Source organism: Anoplophora glabripennis, unplaced genomic scaffold (assembly GCF_000390285.2).
Source record: "Anoplophora glabripennis isolate ALB-LARVAE unplaced genomic scaffold, Agla_2.0 scaffold84, whole genome shotgun sequence".
NCBI lineage: Eukaryota > Metazoa > Arthropoda > Insecta > Coleoptera > Cerambycidae > Anoplophora > Anoplophora glabripennis.
This window is the reverse complement of record NW_019416213.1, coordinates 720,947-745,296: the sequence shown is the minus strand read 5'-3', so window position 1 is coordinate 745,296 and position 24,350 is coordinate 720,947. Positions and strand designations below refer to the sequence as shown.

General features: G+C 33.6%; 1 protein-coding gene across 1 annotated transcript in view; it reads right to left on the bottom strand.

The window, feature by feature from the left end:
* LOC108904475 (semaphorin-2A) overlaps positions 1-24,350 on the bottom strand; it is a 469,290-nt gene that overhangs the window by 148,976 nt on the left and 295,964 nt on the right. The gene's annotated exons all lie outside the window — the stretch shown is intronic.

Here is a 24,350-nt window from a genome sequence, read left to right as displayed (position 1 = left end):
ATATTTTAATGCATATAAAAGCGTCTTAATTTGACATTGTTGGTAAATTCAACAAAATAATTGCATCATATTATACAAATATCGGAGTAGAAATAGGGGAGAAATACTTCCAAATAGTGCGAAAATGACCTAAGGCCAAAGGTCAATGACCTGAAGTCAACGGTCAATATTTAATGTCAAATGATCACATCATATTACTATGCAGAAGTCTACAAATATCAAGGTAGGAATAAGGGGGAAATACTTCCAAATAGATGGAAATACATCGAAAACTTTTAACTATGTGTGTATACCTGGTAAATAACCTGAGCTCAAAGGTCAGTTACTCAAGGTCGAAGGTCAGTGACCCTCGGACGAGAGCTAATGACCCGTAGTCGAAGGTTATTGAGCCAAGATTGAACATCAATGGCCTAAGTTTGAAGATCAATGACCTAAGATTGAAGGCAAGTGAATTGAGATTGAAAGTCAATGATTAGAATTGAATGTCAATGGTAGGTCAAATGTCGGTGACAGGAGGTAGAACTTTAGATCAGTGGTTTAAGGTCAAAAACCGACGACCAGAGATCGAATATAAAATATTTTCCGATTAATTTTTAGATTTTGTCAACTTTTAACCTATCTTTCCAAATTTCTAATTTTCCGCTGTCGCGCTCAAACCAGCTAAAAAATTCTCGGAATGTAATGAAATAAATAAAAGACAACACCCCGTACATCATTCAAATACACCTCCCAGAAGGATGGCGTACTTTTAAGATGCAAAAAACGTAAGACGCGGAATCTAGCCAGGGTCCAGAGAGCCGCATTAATACGAAGCCAGCAAGAGAGTCGCATGTTAGTCCAATTAACTAAGCCTTTAAATCGAAATTTTGCCAACTTGGCTGAATTTTTGATATGAGTTAGTTTAAGGTATATTATAACAATAAGTGAGAGTAATTTTTTGTTCAACCCCCGGCCAAGGGTGGAAAAAGATAAAACAAAGGGCTTTTTCAAGATAACTCAAAAAGGGTAAGAGCTAGAAAAAAAAGTTTTTCATGAAAGTTGTAAAGCAGACAATTCTACATAAAAATGGCCTCTTAACTTTTTCTTGTACTATTACAATTAACAGAGTTAGGGAGGCTAGAAGTTAAGGGAAGATTTCAGAAATTTAAAAAAAATCATAACAAACAGAAAAATGATTGAATTTTGTAATTTTTTTTTTCAATCTGCTCTAAAATATGTAACTTTTCTTTTCAGAGAAATAGATATATTTTTTAATTTTTAATAAGAAAGTTATAACAAAAAATCAAATTTTTAATCGTTAATTTTAATGATTTAACAAAATTAAATTTCTGAAATCTTCCCTTAACTTCTAGCCTCCCTAACTCTGTTAATTTTAATAGTACAAGAAAAAGCTAAGAGACCATTTTTATGTAGAATTGTCTGCTTTACAACTTTCATGAAAAACTTTTTTTTCTAGCTCTTACCCTTTTTGAGTTATCTTGAAAAAGCCCTTTGTTTTATCTTTTTCCACCCTTGGCCGGGGGTTGAACAAAAAATTACTCTCACTTATTGCTATAATATACCTTAAACTAACTCATATCAAAAATTCAGCCAAGTTGACAAAATTTCGATTTAAAGGCTTAGTTAATTGGACTATGTAGAAGCTGCCGTAGTGCGAACGAACGTCAACCTTGGGAATCGTCGGTCCTTTAAGCAGGAAAATAATCCTGCCCAGTGCTCAAAATTTTCGCAACTATTCTATATGTAAATGTCTATAACCAATATCTATTCTCAAACATATTGTAACATGCTCAAAAGTCAACAATAAAGCAGAATTATAAAATTCTATATTTGAGTTATATTCAATTCAAATAACCACACGAGCTTAGAGCTCATACAGTTCCTCAAGCTGCTCGCCTAGGTCAGTTCCACCTAGGACGTAGACCTTCAAAGGGTACTCCAGCTCTTCAGTTGCTCAGCTCTAAAACTGACATACACTAGCACTCCCACGAGGCGCAGTGGAAAATGCTTCCAAAGCTTACAAGCGTTCGAATAACTATTAGAAACTAAAGTGTTCCTTAAAATCCGTGCAAAAAAACTATGCAGGGAAATTAGAGCGTGGACCATTATCCTGACGCCATCTACAACAAGCTGAAGACTTTGGAAATCTAAGGAACTAATTGAGATCCGCAGCTAGCTGGACATCTTAACTGGCTATTCTGTGACTTGGCGCCCGAAGTGGGGTCCTGTCGCTAAATAAGCCAATGCCCTATCTTTTAATTCCACAACAGCTTGTACTATCTGCTGATTGGATAAGCACAATTTTTCGGTAACGCGAAAGGTTTGATGTCTTTTGCTTACCTAGATTTCTGGTATGTTCTTTGACTTCATTTGATAGGATTTGTTTGAATTAGCTTAATACCTTAATGAAGAGTAAAAAAAATTTTGCCATCTCGTCTAGATATTCTATATTCCGAACTATATTCCTATTCCTATTTAGTTGACGATATTCTCTAATTTTTTGTAAATAATCTTCCCGACGTGCAACTATACGTCATGATTCCATAATTATCATACGATTGTCAAGTTTTTTATGTTTTAAAACCGCATAGTAACACATATCGTAAAGTATCTAAAGATTTATAAATATAATCAGGATAATCGCTTAATTTATCTCGAATTATGTTTAACGTAGGAACTTTATTTTCTTTAGGTATACATATTATAAATTGTGCGCCGTATTACATCTCTGGTAAAATCGTCAATATTCTTTAATTTTGAATTTTTTTCGTTTCCTCTTTGTACTGTGATTACGAACGTCTCCTTTAATTATGCGATAAATTGACGTTTTTGATATCATAGTTAATTCGCTAATCCGTTTCCTAATTTCTTTATCACATTGTTCACTATTTTCTCATTTCAAACATTCATATATTTAAAATACATAATACGTAAAATAATTACATATATAATATTTATTTAAATAACTATTACCCTTTACTGGTTACGATATGAATAAATAATAATATTAACTAATAATTAATAATACGTACTGCACTGGCAAAACCAAGTGAACAGCGTTCGATACTAAACTAATTATAGAATACCACGCAAAAAATTATTTACGAACTAGTGGACCAATACAGGTTTGCTTAGACGACCAGCCGCCGTCGATTCTACATCAGGCGGACTGGTCCACTAATACCGGACTCGCCCAATGGCTATTCGAGTATAAATTACGAGATAAATAATGGCTGAAGCACAGGAAGAAATTTCAAGAGAAGTGCAGACGGTCCTGTGCTTTAAGATTCACAGGTTCCAATTGATATCGTAACAACTATACCAAAAGGCAATTAAAATCGTAAAAGAAGCGAATAATCGTTCGTTTATTGGCAACGCGGCGACTAAACCAACAGCTCTAAACATCACAGAATTTTGTTAATTGTTCTTTTTTCTTGTCACTATTTTCTTTATTGTTGTTTTCGGTGGTCTAAAATCTAAACAATCCATTTATTTTACCATGGAGACTAGATAAGGAGCACGAACTCATACGGAAAAATTGACAAAATTTGTCCTAGAAATGGCAGAAGTTGGGGTGGCGCTAGTGTTCCATATGACCCAAATGAATGTAGCTTCATAAATACGAGTGAAGTAAGCAAATAACCAATTTTATTTTATTTATATTGAGTTTAATAGATATATTGGGGAGCGGGGAGGTATACTAACCTAAAAACTAGAAGTCAAGTCAATAATTATTACAATTTGTTTTTATAAATGGTAAATAAAAAGTTTCGAAAATAATTTAAATATGGTAATAGTATGTGAAGTGAATGACTGTCAACAGATTTAAAATAAAACAGTACGTTTGTGATCTGCATTTTCAATCTAATGATGTCCAGCAGTTCTATATTACAACTTGACCGAATAGTGGGTTAATATTATGGCAAAAGGTCGAATAATTCGGAAGTTGGAAGCAGCTTCTTTGATTCTTAATACGGTAGAGAAATTTTTAAATAGAAAGATTTCATAAGTGAAAATATTGTATAATTGAATGATGCATTGTTTCTTTATATATTTTGCAGCAGCATCAACAGCAAGAGCATCCGCTACACCAGCAACAACAGGTGCAGCAGCTACAACAAGAGCAACAGTTACAACAACAACAACAACAACAACAACAACAACAACAACAACAAGAACAGCAAGTAAATCAAGAGCAATTAAGTTACGATGAGATTATACTAGAAAGTGAGCATCCTGTCCTGTATAATCTAATAAAAGAAAAGTTCTGTTGACGTGTGATGAGGTCTCGACAAAGCAACTATGAATATGTTCACATAATATTGACAATAGCAACAAAGTATACTTTATTTATTTCTACATATTCTTGTAATTTATATTACGTGCATAAATAATTAAATTCGTATCTTTCATATAATTCTTGCTGGTGACATCGCTATTATCATTACTGAATTGAATAAATCATTTCCAATTAGTTGCTGTTTCTTTCCTGTTAGTAAAAAACTGATTGAAATTCAGATATCATATAAAATTTAAAGAGAGGATACGTGTAGTAATTGATGCTGATCGATCTGTATTGGTAATTGACTACTTTTACTAAATATTTAAACATGGAAATCAATTGCTTCATGAACAAAATGAAATTTTAAGAAGATAGACTGACACGTATTACTTATTTTTAAGTTGTTTTATTTGTAATATATATTTACTTTGTTACTTGTTTGTTATGAATAAATATTTATTTTATTTTAATTAGGCACAAATAATTTCGTTTTTTTTATTCAATTAATAAAACATTGAAATCTTTGGTAGATAAACATTTTATTTTTACAAAATATATAACAAAAATATAGAACATTGCTAAAATATTTCTTTATAATACCTTATTAATTTTGGTCTATACTCTACCTTGGAATAAGTCATGGAACCATGTTACGTTCGAATTAAATCAACAATTTTACGAAAGTAGAATTAAATTTTACAGCAATTTTAAAATATATACCCAGAAAACTAATCGATTTTAAACAGTTATAAAATATTTAGATTACCTATTTTTTGTGACCTTTATAATGGAGTACCTATATTTTGTTAAAATTTTGGTATCAATTGGTTGTCATGTTGTTTTAAGCTTCTTGACATTTTGAGAAGAGAGCGATATGACTCTCGAAGCATTGAGAAGTCTAAACCGACAACATGGCAATCAGCTTAGAAATTGTCCAACCATAATTTATCGACTTTCCATAGTCAGTTTTCAGTTACACTATAATATAGTATATTATTGGTTATTAAAAAAAATATGGATTGTGATATACTCTATCTTATATGAATTCCTTTCCCATCAATTATTCCTATAACCTGCTCTGGAAATTCATATTGGGCAAAATATTGTTCGATTACAACTGCCTCATTATCTCGGCCATTCTATAATTTGTGGAGACAAGTTACTTAGCAAGTATGTAACTTTTCTGGTTGTTGTAGAGCTTAAGGCAATGCAAAATTTACCAGAATCATGGGTGAAATAATTAGAAATGGCAAATTTTTCTTCAATTCTGTTAGCTACTTCCCATATGCTAACACGGAAATGTTAAAAAAACTTGGCCACTATATTCAGGTACAGTAATTTCAAAGTAGTTCTTATTTTTTACTCTTTCTGTTTCTTAGAGTAAATCTATTTCATCATCACTCAAGCTGGACAATGCGTCTAATAAGTCATCTGAATCACTGGACTCAAAATCGGACATCTGTAATATTTTAAAAAGTTTATTTAAAACACCGAGTTTTTTTATATTCTATTTTTTATTACCACAAGTAAAAATTCCATATTAATAATACAAGAATTACTATTTTTTTAAAGGCAACTTCCTGTATAAAATGTGACTATTTTTTACTAACATTAAACTAAAATCTTTAACAAAGTAATTATCAAAAACATAAACCTTACTTATAGGTTAATATTAACAAGATCACGTCATAAATTCCTTGAAAACTAGTTTCTTTCTACGAACACCAAATTCTTCTCATAAAGCTAATATTTTTTATTATCTATTTAGTTTAATTACAGTCCGGAATGACATATTTTCATGATTTATATAATTCAAAGTAGCTTACATTATTTATTTTAAAATTTTTAACACATTACAAAAATGACATGATTGATTTATAATTCAAACTGCCGCTTTTTATCTCCCCTCTCTACATATGGGACATATAGAACACTAGCGCCCTCTTATTTTTGTAAGATTTTTATTTACATGGAGTTCGGGCTCCTTGTATAGTCTCCATGTATTTTACTCTCATTTTACTCATTTTCATCGAGTACCAACTTCAAAAAAGTTAAGCTCGATAATCGAGGACAGTTTTGTTTACTTTACACAAAGCGTATACCTACAATGGTAAGAGCTTATACTCTCAAAGCGGTCGTCGCAAGACACAGGTAATGCACGTAAAACAAAGAAGTCCCAGAAACTCCACTTTAAGTTTTATTTGAACCGTCCCGATGCCTGTCCCATCCGGTTTCATGTGCAGCCGCCGCCATTAAGCGGGAGCGTATACTTTAATAAAGTAGCATTTTTAATCCGCCAAAGAGGAGAACTCTCGAACCGCTGCCGTCTCGGATGCACTTAAAACTAACCTATTTAAATTTTCAATGGGAGGAAAGCCGGCGGTGTAATGTATCATGTATCACCTAAAGACAGGAGCCCATTCCGCACTGAAAGATTTACCGCGGCCCGTAAGTACTCGCAAGAAGTTTATGGGGGTTACGGCGGCCAGGGATGCAGCAACACCGGGAAGATTTAAGCATGCTGAAAACAAAGTGTTCCATAAATAAGTGCATCGGCGGAGCGGGACCGCAGACGGGCCGGAAAAGAAAACACTTCGCCGGCGAGCCCGGCGATTTATCGTTTATGAATAGAATTCGGACGCGGATCGAAAGTCAAAGAATCGAAAAGAGAGTTACAGCTTAAAAATTCAATTCCTGTACTTCTGATATTGCGGGAAACAACTACCCTGCGCACTAATGCTCCGACCGGCATTGAATTATGTCAACAATATCTAGCAACATAGTAGTACCTGCGAAATAGCAGGTCGCTCTCTGCCAGTTTGGCCGTTTAAAAGCCTAGTCATTGAGTAGAAGTGAACATTCATAGACATCGCAATTACATCTCACCCACACTTTTGAATTTCGTTTAGATTTAGTCCAGTATGTTTCTAATTGCACTTTTGACTACCATACTGGAAAGTACAATTTTATATAACTCTTCCAAAGCAGATTTCCTGTAGAACTACTTATATTTTAAACACAAATTTGTTATTATTTTTATTATTTAGATTATAGGTACCGGGTGTCCCATTTTAAAAATTACACGTAAATATCTCTTAAGGGCTTAATAAAAACATTTTTCAAATAAAAATTGTAAGGTTTTGAGGGGGACACCTAATGGTGACCTTGACCATGACCTTCAATGTCATTTCAAGGTCAAGTAGATCTTTTCAAATGGAAACATATTTTTGACATCAGAAATGAAGAGAGCAGAAAATTTTACATCCAACTACCTTGACCTTCAAGGTCATTTGAAGGTCATATTAGTTTTTGTTGCAAAATTCTACTTTTGAGACTAGAAAAGAGAAGAGCGGGCCATTTCACGTCCATCTATGACATTGACCTTGAACTTCACGGTTATTTCAAGGTCAAGTTAATTTGTCAAATAGAAACCGGTATCATTCAGACCAAAATAGAGAGTGCGGAGAATTTTGCTTCCGGTTATAACCTTGACCATAAGTTTCAAGTCATTTGAAGGTCATTTTAGTATTTTACAGGCAAAATTTGTTCATATTTTTCTTTTTGATATGTGGGGCTCGCCATAATTTTCCAGAATACCCATTAACCCTTTGCGGCATGCATTTTTTATTCAAATGTTTTTGAACTCAGACTAGCTCAGAATTTAGTAATAGTTAAATCCGATACGGCGGATCCAATATGTCGAATACTCGGCTCGACCTTGAGTTTTAACGTAGGTTGAAGCATTTTCAAAGTGTTAATCCATATGAATATTAAAAATGTTTACCAAAAATTGGTCGGCCATATTGGATTTGAATATTTTCAAATTATGACTTCATATTCGCGATCAGCGCTCTCGAAAACCCCAAAGTACACTATTCGGCAAGACGGAAATGAGTTTTGCAACAAAAAACTAAAATGACCTTCAATTGACCTTCAAATGCCCTTGAAGGTCATGGTGAAGGTCATAGTCGGATGTAAAATTGCCTGCTCTTTTCATTTCTGGTGTCAAAAATATGTTTCCATTTGAAAAAATCAACTTGATCTTGATATGACCTTGAAGGTCATGGTCAAAGTCATGGTCAAGGTGACCATTAGATTTCCCCCTTAAAATCCTACAACTTTTATTTGAAAATTTTTTTCATTAAGCCTTTAACTGAAGAGATATTCACGTGTATTTTTTAATATGAGACATCCGGTATAATGCTTAAAGTATGACATAGTGTGTAACAAAAAAAACACGAATCCCGAAATAGTGTCTCAGTATTGAGATCTATCAAAAAAAAAAAGTTTCAGATAAAAGGTATAGGATGGATATCAAGAAATCAATCTGCTGATTGACCTTGAATAAACACACTTATTAACAAGTTCGGAAGAACATGATTGTATTCAGAAGGAAGTAACGACAGAAAATAAAAAAAAAATACACGACCTTTTAAAAATAAGCAAATTACCCCTTAACGCCCGTTAATTCGACGCCCTACTTTGCATCACCTTAGCTGGCCGGCGCAACACTGAGGTTCGAACTTTGAAGCAAAACAGCTGATTTCCCTAGTCTTAAATTTCAAAATCAAGTGCAGTAGATCGTTATTTTATTAACAAAGTGGTATGGACGAATGAGAGTTATTTTAGTCGTACTAGCATTTTAAATAGGTAGGTAGCGTGCTACTCTTTGAAAAGCAATAAGTCAATAGGTACACGTACTACAAACAGAATAATTAATTGAACATAAAACTCGTATTCAATTATTATAAAACAGAGAAAACGTTCAATATTATAAATCTTTAATTGCAACAACCTAACATTCGAAAACGTTTGTTTTTATTAACAAATAAATAATAGGTACTTGTTAATATTTAAAATGTAAAAAATTCATTCAAGTGTTTAGATAAAAAGGTCTGTTTTTGTCGTTCACTATTAAAAACGCAATAAAAGATAGGTTAATGACCGAATATGGTTGAAAACCTTTGTAAATCAGCGCAGCGGTCAGGAGCAGTCCCAAAATGGGATTAAATAATGATTTGAAAATATTTTTTCAGCGTGAATATTCATTTTTAATCTCGTATTCTTATTCTACTCACTTTTCTCTTAAAATTAATGACATTATGACTGAATCACCTCGTATAATAACTAAATTGCACATTTAGTTAATCACAGAAATAGTTGGGTATTTCATATAAATTAATATATTTAGCAAATAGTCAAAGCAAGCGAATTTCTACTGTTACGAAAGAGCGCTCGCAAGAGAGAGTACATGTACATACAGAGTGTTCCTTAATGATATGCGAATATTTTAGGGGTGTGATTCTACATGGAAAATTAATGATAGTTTGCTTTATAAACTATGGTCCAAAAATGTTCCGTTGGGAAAATACGGAGTGTTAAAGTTCTAGGAAAAGAAGGAAATGAATTAATATTTTCGAAACGCTTGAGATATTTCAGTGATATTTAGTATGTAGTGGCGCATGTTTTTCAATACAAACATAATTTTTAGTCCTAACAGTGGCGTGCGTACGAGCATTAACTTTGATATTTTTAAAGAAAAAAATGGTACGTCATTCGAAACAAATGCTCCCTTGAGTTTTTTTCCTGCGATGTGCTGTTTTTGGAATTGGATTAAGGAACACCCTGTATACGTAAAACAAGAAGGAACAATGCTTTTTCGTGGTTCGATCACAGCGGTGCCACTTCAGAAATTTCTCACAATTGTAAAAATATCTTCATTGTTTTATTACATGTTAAACAGGAAATAAATAGCGTTAAATAAAAAATAAACATGAAATGGAAAGAAAATGTCCCTTCGTAAAAATCATTTTTCAATGATAGCCATGGGGACTAACATTCTGATTTACATCCCTGATATACCCCCTTAATATTTTTTCCTAATAATGGCTACCCACCCTCTGAGTGCGCCGCTAATTCCATTCATTTAAAAATGTTCATTGTTTCGAAATAATTAAGGCACGTAAAGGGCAGTTAAGGGCAATAAGTGCCTTAATACATCGGCGGCATATCAGTTTCAGGCATAACTCATGCGATCCTTAGATCCATTACGTAGACCGACGGACCCGATGTAAGACCCTATCTACACTTCCTAGTCGTGTCTAGAAAGCTACTCTAACTCTTACCATCGAGATCGGGACGATAGTGCTGTGGGAAACGCAATCGCGCTGTCTTTAGTGGAATTGGCGGGTCGGGAACGATATCTGTGTTATCTGGGAGGAGTGTAATTAAATTTACAACATGAAGTTCTGAAGAAAAAATTGTGTGCATCTGATAGAACGATTTTCTTTTAAAAATGTGGTACTTGATGATTTTTTATACCCTTAAGACTCGACGTCAACTGTGAGTACGGTAAAGATTTTCCAAATTTTTTATTTTCTTTCAAAAGGTCAATAGGTATATACAGGTTCGGAAAGTACCGATAGTCCATCTGCCGTTACGTGAGAGCGATAAAGTAAGACATAGAAATCCGATAGAGAAGGATGACTATAATGAAGGCGTCTCATAGCCACCGTCCGTTTCGCCCTTCCACAAATAAGATCCACTTCTTATGTCACTTTATCGCTCTCACGTAACGGCAGAGGGACCATCGGTACTTTCCGACTCTGTATATATAACGAGCGTTCAAATAAAAACGTGGTCGAAGTTGGCTCTGACACATTGGACGTAGGGAGTAGCTTATAGCGACCAACTTAACCTCATTTCTCAACGAGCTGTATAGCAGCTGTCAGTTTCAATAACGTTAATGACTATATAACTTTATTTTAAAGAATAATCGTGATAACAATAACAAACAATTAAAGGAGCTGCGGAAAGTGTCCCCCTCCTTGTTATAACAATAAATTAAAGCAGCTGCTGAAAGTGTCCCCCTCCTTGTTCCAAGCACTTTTCACACCTGTTCCTCAAAGAATTAAAGACATTTTCTAAGATGCTCGGGGTATTGTTAATTTCACGAATCTTGTCTATAAGTCGAGCCTGCAGATGGTTTAAATCAGGAATAGGCAGTTCAAAAATAGTGTTTTTAAGGTAAGGCCACAAAAAGAAATCACACGGCGTAATATCACATGACCTCGGTGGAAATTCATGTTCAGCATTGAGACTTATTAGTCGATTTTGGAAAACTTCCCTCAACATATTCATCGTCTCGCCTGCCGTATGTGCCCTTGCGCCATCTTGTTGAAAGTAAAAGTTTGTAATTTCGTTTTCTTCCAGCTGGTTAACAAAAGGAGCGATAATTTCTTCTCTATACCTTTGCGCAGTAAGAGTACCATTAAAAAAAATAGGTCCATAAATCCTCCTTCGATTGAGAGCACACCAAACTCCAATTTTTTGAGCGTGTAGAGGGCCCTCGACAAAAAAGTTATCTGGTTTTTCAGAAGACCACATTCTCATATTCTGTGAGTTTACGTAACCACTTAAATGAAACCAGGCTTCATCAGAAAAAAAGGTGATATTATGAAGTTCACCGTAGTTGTTTAAAAACCATTCACAAAATACAGCCCGTCGCGGAAAATCAACTTCATGAAGTTCTTGCTGACAAGTTAAACGATAGGAGAACAAACGCAAATCTTTTTTTAACACTGTGTGGCAGGTACCGACTGATACTCCCACCATTTGTGATAAAACACGTACAGAAGTTCTTGGCGCATTTTCCATTATTTGTTGGACATTTTCTTTTAATTCTTCAGTCCGCTTTTTAGGTCGGCCGCTTCCTTCTTTTCTTGTTACACTGCCCGTTTCACGAAAAACATTAACACAACGCTGAACTGCACTTTGAAAAATTTTGTACTCAACAACGCCGGGAAATTGATTTTGAAATTCTATGAAACATTCCTCAATAGAATACTTCCATATTCCATCAATCTTGCGTCCATTTCTAAAGTAGGACTCTATGATAAACACTTTTTGTTCTTGAGAAAACACCATTTTAAACGCTTTTTAAAACGAAAATATTCAAATTGATAGCGGCGATATAGCGCTTTGACAGATGACGTTTAAGTTCATTTGCTATACGCTACGCCCTACGTCCAAATTTTCAGAACCAACTTGACCACGTTTTTATTTGAACGCTCGTTATATTTTTTTGAATAATTCATCCCTTCTATCAGTTGTTTGACTTTGAATCATCTTCTTTAATTTCGGGCGTTCAAAATTTTTTTATGTTTTTTCGCACTTATCGTTTAAAGAAAAAGACCTTTTTAGTTTTTTTCGAAGCAAAAAACTTCAAAAAATGTAAAAAATTTCACTAAGCTTGAGATGACTACAAATACTAGATAGACTAATAATATTTTCCTTTCTTTTTAACATCAAAGTTTTCCAAAAAACCCTCAAGTGTTCTCTCATCGTGATCCGAAAGATTGGAATTGTCACTTTTTCTAAAAATATATTAGAGGGTACATTTTATATCTTTTAGTAATTTTTTTAATGAAAATGTTTTTTTCGCAAACATTCATTTTTTTCAAAAAAAATTTAAAGTGTACCTCTTGATAGGGAAGACATTGGTGTGCTGCTATAGGCATCTACGAATATTTAATACACATTTCCTTTTTAAAAGTGATCTTTTAGTTTTGATAATTAATTGGTTAGGTACAGACAGGTACAGAAAAATATAAACAGGGTTTTGAAAAGTTTAAAGTATCCCCTATAAGATGTTTTTATCTTTGTATGGTAAAAAAATCAATAAACTTGATTCAAAAAAGGTAAAAAATTGCGTATTTAAAGATTTTCGCTAAACTAGAGATAAATTTTCAAATAATGAATTGACTAAGGATATTTTCATTTCATTTTTAACCTCAAAATATCCCAAAAAACCCTCAATATCCTAATCTGTCGTAAAATTCTTGACGAACAATTGACAAAATTTCAGGAATCCAAATTTGCGGCTCTTTCGTGTCGATGTTTGTAGAGAAGTTGCGTTAAATCACCCCATGAAAAGAAGTCGCAGCGTGTCAGATCTGGAGATCGAGGAGGCCAAGGTATGATACCTCTTGTGAAAATAAGCCTTTCAGGAAAAGTTTGTTCGAAATAATCTTGAACTGAACTTGCGTTGTCTTGCTGAAACCAAATTTCCTCAAAATTTACAACCAAACGTTTACCTTTTGAGAGTTCTGCGTTCTTAATAGTATACTTACATGCTTGTTTTCCCGGGATCAAAATTGGACCACTGAAGGATTATGACGGCCAAGTAGGGAAAAGATGATTCGTCTGTAAATAAAATCTGCCTAGCAAATTCATTATTTTCATCTGTTTTTTCCCTAATAGATTCACAAAACTCCATACGCCTTATTTGATCATCAGGAATAATTTTTTGAGAAGTTTATAGGCTTTGTAACCATTCTTTTTTAAGATGCGATGAACTGTACGACTTGGAATATCAAGTTCTTCGGTTTGGGAGGAAGAACACGGCTCACTTACTTCCACAAAAGCACAGACATTAACCTCTTTTTCTCTCCTTGCTTCAGGAATTTGACTAGGTTCCTGATTGCTACATTTCGTACACCGATTAACAGATCCACACTCCTCAAACTTATGAAAAGTATTCAAAACAGTTCTAGCAGTGGGGACTGGTTCGTCGGGGTATAACAATATAAATCGACCAACGACTTCCTCTGCACTTTCTGCACGACAATTCCATTTAATAATATTAATTTTTTTGTCCGACACTGTACACCATTTTTATTTTATAATATTCCGTCTACTTCTTACCAAAGGTTTGAGTGGAATAATAATAAAAATAAACAAACAGCAAAGCGCGTATTCGGTCGGTTTACAAAAAATGCAATGGGGCACGTGCGCTCCCAAAGCCAACCAATTACGAGAGTCCGAGTCGCAGCCTCGATGATATATGTCATGTCCTACCCCGAAGCGAAGTTTCCGAACATTCCTTGGTTCAGGAACTTTAGTTCCCATCCGTTATTAGTTAGAAAGTTCAAATGTACCTATCTGCTGCATAAAAAAACTAGTTTACATCTGATTTTACTATATCCTATTTTTTCATTTGAAACATTAGCTTCACATACACACGCATCCACTCGAACGAAGTGTATACCATTTTCCGATGCGTTAAATAAAAACATCCTAATGGGTTTATCCGCGGTGCATGACTGATGTTATTACAGCGGCGCTATCCAAATAAAAATTATGCTTGCGTTTTTGCCAGGCATCATTAATCTGGGAATTTTACGAGCGTGTTCTGCTTTTAATAAGTATACATAATTGAGTTATGGAAATAGTTTATCGCATAAATGGCCCTCATTATTGGACAAGGGCTCCATATATTTTATGTAAAACTGGCCATAAAATACGGGCCGGGGCTGTGCAATTTGCGGCGCAGCAGCTTCGCGGCCATTTGTCAATCTCGTCGCGTTTATTTAAATATTTTTAACGACCGACCTTGGACAAAGGTAGCAAGTGATATGTTGCGCGGATAAAACCAGTACGGCGGACGCCCAAAGGACGAGATACGCCAGTTTGAAAAAAAAAACGTGCCACCACGTCGAAGGCTCTTTTGAAACAAGCGGATTAAATTGGCTATTAAATTTTGTTTCAATTTGACTATCTGCTACTGGTACTCCATTTGTGTGGAACTAGGTTCTTATGGAACGAGATTGAAGAATATAAAACGAGCGCTGTGCGCAGGGGTGGTCCGATTGGAGTGACTTTATTGTCCTTGTGTAGGTTGGACCTTTTGAAAGTCAAAAAATGTATAACAATGACTTGGTAGAGTGATGGTGATATGTCGATAAGACGATATCCCAGTTGTTTTGGGATTATTTTGTCGTTTTATCGTTTTATATCTCGGATACGGTTGGCTTGAGAGATTTCGACGAATTATACCTTTTTTACTTACAATTGACAGGGGAATAAACGCACTAATGCGAAACGTCAATGTACAGGGCAGCAAAAAAGTTAGGGACAATTTAATTCAATCGTACCCTTACAGATGGCACCCTCTACAAGCAGCGTCAAAACCAATGACATATCTAAATTTAGTATCCTAAAAAACCCCCGTACCCCTAGTTTTATGCCAACATTCAAATTTGTGGAAATTATTCCTAAAAAATAAAAATAAATAAAAAACTTTAACAACCCTATATATTGAAAACTAAAAATTTGTGTGTTTATAGGAAAAAAATGTCTTATTTTGACCTAAAAAATACGCCCCTAAATTATTTTTACTGAATTTTGAATCACCCTGTATAAATCAGACATTTGTTTTTTTCCCTGGGGCAGCAATACTACGTCACGTTGCCATTGGCAACCGTACAACAGAATGCGAAGTGGCACTTGCTGCTGATCAAACAATGGCGTGATGGTTTATTTACCAAACAGGTACGAGAAAGAGTGGATTTTTTTACTATAGGTAATTATTTCGTATCCAATGTTTGTCAATTTTTAAACTGGGATATTTACTGGAATAAAAACAAGGGGAAGGCATAAGAAATCGAGAAATATTCTGTTGTTTCTGGGACGAAATAACATTTCATTTTGGAGATGTGTAAATAATAATCGTATTTCTTGGATTTTTGAGCACACGAAAACAATTGTCTGAGTAAATACACACAATTGTAGCATTCGATTAAAAAAAATTGCTTGTAAAAAATTATTATTCGTGTCCTATATTTTGTGCAGAAGACCGTCACAATTATAATTATGTATAAAAAGTATTTCCTTATAATTAGACCACGAAAAAAAAATTCTTGCTTCAAATGTACAACATTTGATTTTAAGGTAACGCACGTTTATATATACGTAAGAAAATATTTTCTTCTTTCAAGAAAATTATTTATTTATTTAAACACTAAATTTCTACCCAGAAATATTATTTGTTACTTTAAAAATAGGCAGCATTTAAAATAAATATTTGATACTTACGCTTAAACGAATTCTATTCTAAATTTTATGATCTACAGAGATTTTATAGAAACATGTTTTGTATTATATATTAATGTATCGTTTGTTTAATAAAAAATTGAATAGTTTTGGTCAAATGATTATATATACTTATTTTAAGAATTTATTTGGATACAAATATTTCTCAGTAATAAAAAATATCTTGTTTCAAACTTACAACACCTGGTACAACAGCTAGGTAGGATCGTTCGACAAGTTTAACCGGTTTGGGTCTTATTGATAGTCCTTATCATTATGTCGTTAGAACGATCCAGCTGCTTTAGTGTCGTTACTCACAAGGAGATGTGTATACACAGAGCGTAAGTGGCTCCGTCTATCGTGCTACTTCCCGCCTACGCCATTCTGCGGCCTGCTACAATTTTCTTTCAAGAAAACATAAGTATGATTATAATACATTTGTCTTGAATAATTCCCTCATTGATACTAAATTTTAAATATATACATATATATATATTTTAAGAAACTGGTAGTTTTGAAACAAATATGTTTGGAATTTATGATGAACTGTAAGATATATTGTAGCTAAAGTCCGAGATAATAAATTTCAGAACAGATTTGAATTAAATTTTATATATTTGCAAATAATATAAATTCTAAGAAAAATTATAGATTACAGCAAATATTTCACATAGTTTGACGAAAGTATAGACATTTGAATAGAATAAAATAACATTTACAGCAAATAATTCCATTTAAAACTATCTGCTCATTTGAACCAAGTATTTTTTTTCGTGAGTTTATTTATAAATGAAATAAATTCATCGAAACCAAAAACAAGTGTAAACGAATTCGTAGTTATATTTCTCTCATTTTATTTGTTCGCGTGGTATTTCCTATGGCTAGACCATAAAAAAGTGACGATCAATAAAAACAAGATTTAGAGAAAATGATTTATTGAGGAATTTAATAATACGGAAAGGCAAAAATGACCATGCATAAATCATCTACCTTTACAAAATTAATATTTCCCTTTTGTGATCTATTTTCGAATCATATTCCGACAACGCTTGATTCAGTGGAATTACCGACGGGAACAAGTTCCTATTTATAGAGCTTAGTGCCCATTATATTCCGATTTCCCTAGATCACACCCCACGGCAAGCGACTACGTTTACAACATGATATACACATCGACGCGGTCTTATTCACGTCATTGTCAGGCAAATAAAAGGAGGGCTTTCGTAACGAAGTGCTGCACACCAGCGGCGTATCACTTAATCGATAATTAACCACATATCCACATATTTCGAGTGACAGATTTGGTTTCCGAAATGTCTTGAATATTTTAAATGCTGTCTATGTTGAACGGTTCCATTATTTTCTAACACAATACAAGTCTGAGGAGCATAATTCGACGGATTGCCATTATTTTACCTTACAATATTTTGACCACTAACAGAATAATACCCCAACTCATCTAAATTTTATGTTTTTTTTTTAGTACACAGAAAGTGTACAAGGAAATAACTTGTATTGTATGTGAAATTTGCTGCAAATATTAATGTAATAATTAATTAAAAACTAAAATTATTATATTTGGTTAAGGTAAAGTTATATTGTAACATTCAGTAACGCAGTAATAGGAGCTGCGGTAATAGCGGCATGAAAACGGACGCAATTTGTTAGATAACGCAGATATAAGTGCAAGAATACAGCTTTGGGGTGATATTGAGTATAAAATTTGTTACTCGAGTCTCTGTCCGTTCCCCCCCCTGGTCTACGCCACTGGCCTCGCGACCGTCGGTGGGTCGCGTGCACTCACGCTTCGCTCTCACGGTGTTCCTGTTTTGTTGCCTTCCATTTTCCGAATATCGCTCGCGTTGACTGACATCACCGGGTCCGAATCGGCGAACTGGAAGAAAACGATACCCTAACCGTCTAACAACTATTCCCCGTGTGTGATTCAAAATGCTCCTGAGCGTCGCGTCGCTTTTTCCGCCAGACCCCCGAGGAGCACGCGCTACGTGAATATTTTACGCCTGCCATCAGTCAGTTTCCCTTGTTTATACATTTTAGCACCTCAGACGGAAAGACTTAACAGCGCAAATCGATCGTATTCCTGGTTGCCTATTTTCTATTAAAAACAGCATAAAACAGACCTATTTGTATTCCAGTATATGTTTTTTAAACAGTTGAGTGCTTCCACACATTCGGAGCGATTAGCGATATTGTGAATGAAATAGTAGTACAATTTTACTACAAACGTATTGTGTACAGCGACATCTACACGAATATTGTAGAACTTTGTTAGATGAAATGGGGTTTCTATTTCTAATCTTAGTAATTATGAACTCTTCAGGACTACAGAAAACTCATCTTGTTTTTCTCACGCATTTCTTATGTATTTTATAAACAAAATTTTGGACGGCACGTGCTTGATTGTAATCATGCAGAAATTGTAAAAATAAAATAGGGCTTTACAACAGTGGACTGTGAAATATGGGAGACCGGACACCCTTCTTTTGTCCATTCCGTGTGTGTGGCTACATTTGGCTTACCGCTAATAATTATGGGGTGATATGCGCACAAACGACTATGGCACGTGTTGGGAAACGGCTATTTTTCGATTTCGAACCATGGGAGTGGACGAATATGAAAGTTTATTGGCCTTTAACTGAATTGTTCTTGAAGCACTAGGTACAAAACTGTTGAAATTCATTTGACATACGTGTACTTCGTTAATATTTGTGCACATTATATCTGTCATACAGGGTCTGAATAAATAAGTGTGAAAAAATTTGATAATTTTAAAATTCCTTAACTTTCTCTTCAGTTGCAAACAGTAGAAATGACCACCCCTACAAGCAGTTCCTTGGGAACTTTTCGTTTTCTCCAGTAAAAAATAATATAGACCATAGTGCTTACAGGATTTTGCTTGTGGGACATATTTTAACAATCAAAATATATTAAAATAAAGAAAAATAAATTAAGAGAAGCCTTAATTATAAACGGAAACCCATAAACAATGATAATAAATGTTGTAAATGACCTTTCATTATTACACAACGCTTCATGTATGAAAGCATCCATCCACATGTTATTTGGCCAAAAATTCTGGGAATTTTTTTTAATTATCGGACAAGATTCAATAATGTGATTTCTCAATCCTTTAATATCTTTCACAGAAGTCTTATACCTACACTAAGGTTTTTAAATGACCCCATATAAAAAAAATCTATAGGATTTAAATCGGGTGTTCGAGGAGGCTAAAACTGAGCTTTGACACCTAGAGTACTTCTTCAGGAAAGAAAGTGTACATATAATTTTTCGGGGATGATTTCTATATGCACATAGAATATTGTTATTATCTTTTAAATGCTATGTTTCTCTTTTGTTATTGACAGTAATTACAATTTTTATTGGGTTCCATAGTTTATTAACATTACCGGTGCTTCGATAGATCAGTTTTTTGTAAAAATTAGTTCTAGTTTCTCTAATTAATAGTGTTAAATTACTTTTATATATTTTTATGTTATTTGATCTTGATTTTAATGTTTTTAATCGTAATTATTTGTTAATTATTACTTAGTTGGGCGCCATTTGATGAATCTGTTAATATTTAAATTTGAATTTGAATTTGTTTTTTACTGAGAGTAGAGCTGACTCAACTTCAGGGTGTGATTTCCTGTAATTTAAAATGAAAGATATTTTAAAATTTCACAAGTATGAGAATATTACAATTTTTGTGTGTGATTGTAATTTTATAATTGACAAAATTTTATCCTTAGGCTAAATAAAATAATTACATAAAATTCCGTCTCTTAATTTAAAATATCAATATTATGATTTGATATTATACTGTCGCCATGTGAAGCTTTGATAACGTGCAAATTTTGATTTTACGTTATATGCATATACGATTAAATTTTAAATTGATGTCTTTAATATTCGAGTTAATGTTTACAATTGCAATTTGGCCAAAAATTTTAATGTGTATACAACTTACAATGCGCGGTGCCGTTATGGTGGTTTCTTCCTCAACTTTGGATATACGATGTGACCATTTACGGTTCTGAGTCGGAGATATTTCTACGTTGACGTCCAGAAACTCGTCCTGACTGCAATCACTGCAATGTTAGAGTAGTTTCAAAATCTCATGAGCCGCGAAATGCGCGAAAGGCGTGGCGTATCCACATAATTCTTCTAATAATCACGTTGTGAAAACATTGACTCAGAATTAGACCACGTGCCTCATTACAACTAGAAATGAACTCAATAGTCCAATTAACTAAGCCTTTAAATCGATATTTTGCCAACTTGGCTGAATTTTTGATATGAGTTAGTTTAAGGTATATTATAACAATAAGTGAGAGTAATTTTTTGTTCAACCCCCGGCCAAGGGTGGAAAAAGATAAAACAAAGGGCTTTTTCAAGATAACTCAAAAAGGGTAAGAGCTAGAAAAAAAAGTTTTTCATGAAAGTTGTAAAGCAGACAATTCTACATAAAAATGGTCTCTTAGCTTTTTCTTGTACTATTACAATTAACAGAGTTAGGGAGGCTAGAAGTTAAGGGAAGATTTCAGAAATTTAATTTTGTTAAATCATTAAAATTAACGATTAAAAATTTGATTTTTTGTTATAACTTTCTTATTAAAAATTAAAAAATATATCTATTTCTCTGAAAAGAAAAGTTACATATTTTAGAGCAGATTGAAAAAAAAAATTACAAAATTCAATCATTTTTCTGTTTGTTATGATTTTTTTTAAATTTCTGAAATCTTCCCTTAACTTCTAGCCTCCCTAACTCTGTTAATTGTAATAGTACAAGAAAAAGTTAAGAGGCCATTTTTATGTAGAATTGTCTGCTTTACAACTTTCATGAAAAACTTTTTTTTCTAGCTCTTACCCTTTTTGAGTTATCTTGAAAAAGCCCTTTGTTTTATCTTTTTCCACCCTTGGCCGGGGGTTGAACAAAAAATTACTCTCACTTATTGTTATAATATACCTTAAACTAACTCATATCAAAAATTCAGCCAAGTTGACAAAATTTCGATTTAAAGGCTTAGTTAATTGGACTACAAGGTGCTCAGGCATCAATAAAGTCAACTAGCTACCGTTCGTTATTTTTATTGCTTGAATTAAAATAATAAAGAATAGGGCATTTTATTATGATATTTGTAATCGGAGCAAAGGCTTGTTTATGCTACGAGAGCTCAAGATAGACTGTGAATAATGGATGTAATGTTTTTAGGACGTAGCATAATTTAGGCGACGGTCGGAATTATGTTTCTGCGCATATGAAGGTCAAAGCTCATAAGATTTTGAAACAACTCTATCAGCTGCCACTGCACTACACTTTTCGATTTTTCCACTTTATTTATTTCACTACCTTTTAACTAGTTTAAATTATAGTATCGAACTTTATGTTTATTATTACTGATGATTATAAACTTTTCGGGAAGTTTAACCATTTATGGACATTGTGTGGTTATGACGTATGACATCACTTGATGTGACTGACGTTTCACGTTTCAGATGGCTGGATAGGTAATTTTCACAACTTTATTGATTAATTATTATTGATATTCAATTTTTGAGAGACAACTGCTTTGAGCTCGATTTTTGCTTTTATCAATGTGAAAACAAAAGAAATGTTACTATGGAAATGTCAAACGAAACTTTTGAGAATTTTTATTTTCAAAATACTGACTTCTGCATGTTTTAAACTGCTTGATCTTTACATATTTAGATTGCTCTTGTAATCCAGTTTCTTTTATTTCTTTTTAAATGTTTCTTTCTTCATTGTTTCTAACTTTTGTTTTGTTAAGTAGGTACTTTATTTATGGATTTCTTTGTTATTGATTTAATGTATTATAAATGAATATATGAAATATATTACCTATTAGGTAATATATTTTCCTCGACAACTTTACTTTCCTAAATAATATATGATCTAAACAACATTTATCCTGGTTGGCTTATATATAAATTATTGAATCAATTTCAGTTGGGATTTCGAATACACTTTTTACAAACCTTGTTCATGAGAATCTGCAAAGTCGACCGTTTGAGAAAGTAACACGGCCTTCCGCTCCCCGTGTTTCCTTTATCTCGGCGAATAAAATAAACATATACAGAAATCCCGCCCGGATTTAACCGTCCAATATGTTCCCTTTATATCTGAGAAGTTTATCGTGTAATAAAATCGTTTACAATTTTTCGGGCTATCCGGAGCTGCACATAATACAATATAATGCTCTCGGTTCCCGGAGCAATAAAAATTTGCCAGACAATAAGTTTGGCAATGTACATTGTTTTCAAAGAACAATACCATCATGCAAACTTGCACAATCTGTCTACAAAAACTTCCTAACTTGTTTGTTGACTGAAACTTTGTGGAAGTCTTAAAAACAAAAAGCCACCGCTGCCCGGGATCTACCGTTTCCTCCGGAATATGTACTACGTGATATTGAAGTAATTTAAAGGGCGCTCTTTCGTCTTCCATCGCAATTTGCGATAGTTTTCTTATATCCAGACACCACAAAAAATAGTGTAACGGAAAGTCGTGCATATAACCCTGAATTGCACTTCGAAAAACTAAACGTGCAATACTAAAAAGACAAAGACAATATAGATAATGAATTGATAATTTTTAAGGTCTTGTTAATGAAGCCCACATACGTATAACAAAAATGCACTTGATATATTGTTAATCTACAATGAATGCCAGCAAAACGTAGCAGAGGTATCGCAGTTATGTAGAAAGATTCCGCTGAGGTGTTATTTCGCCTCGCGAAGATTTGATTGTTTCACATAAAGAGTTCGAGATACTTTAACAACCCAAGACAATCTTTCTAGAGCTTGATTTTGTCAATTGTTAAACAGTGTTTGTTGTAAAGAAAAAAGGACCTAAAATGGACCCCTGCGGAACTTCACAATCAACCATATAGAACATTGATTATTATATACATACACACATATGGACTGTAATCTAAAGCTACTATAATTTTAAAATAAGGAAACTGATTCGTGATTAAAGAAAATATAATGTAATACTGCAAAAAATAGGCGACGATTAATTCAATCATAGGTTTTACTATACTCCAGTGAAATTAGTGCTGTTAGATTACTAATTGTTAGTAGATTCTAGAATGTTCTCTGTTACTTGCAAAAAATGTTGTAGAACAATAATAATTTGAAGGAAATTCAGAGTGTTGTCTGGGCAATATTTCAAATCTGGTCAAATGAGGTCAGTGACGTCGTTAACTTTAGGCAATGGAGTAACACTAATAATTTTTCATTGATTTCAAAAAATTATTTCCCAAAAAAAACTTATATGTCTAAGTACTTACTGGTAACTGTGCAGGACAAAGTCTTGATATCACAATCAATTCCATCAGAATTGACTGTATTTTAACAAATTTTCAACATTTGTAATAAATGTATGGTGTGGAATTGTTAACGGTATGCTTGTCGGACTCTTTATTTTCCCTGACAGATCAACTGGTGTAAAATATTAATTTTTTTTACTAAATAATTTGCAAGACTTATTTGACAGATTTAAAAACCGTTTCAACTTTTTAAATCGTGAAAGTAAATATCTGGTTTTACGTAATACACTAATATACTAATTTGGATATCTCATCTTCTCTGGTTCAGAGCAAGCAAATTATTAACGTACAACGTAAACAATACAGGGCCCAAAATTGTACTCTGAGGTATACCCTAAACAATTTCCTTCTATCTTAAACTAATTCCATCTAAATCAAAAATTGTCTAATTTATATAAAAGTTTTTCATGGCTATTTGAATAACACAGCTCCACAAAATAAAAAAAGTGGGAGGTCCGAAAGACAAGATATATTTTTGGGGTCGCTGAATCCGAATCCGGTGTCAGTTTGACCCGATTAGCTCTGGTGAAAGGTCAGTTCAAGGTCAAATGTAGAGAATTAATTGCCAACAAAACGAACTTACATATCCATATGTGTTTGGGGTCAGTGAATCCGAATCTGGTGTCCGTTTGACCCGATCAGGTCTGGGTTAAGGTCAGTTCAAGGTCAAATGTAGGGAATTAATTGTCAGCAATGCAAACCATTGTATCTATACGTTTTTGGGGTCGCTAAATCGGAATTTGGAGTCCGTTTGATCCGATTAGCTCTGGTTGAAGGTCAGTTCAAGGTCAAATGAATAGAATCAGTTGCCAACAAAGTAAACC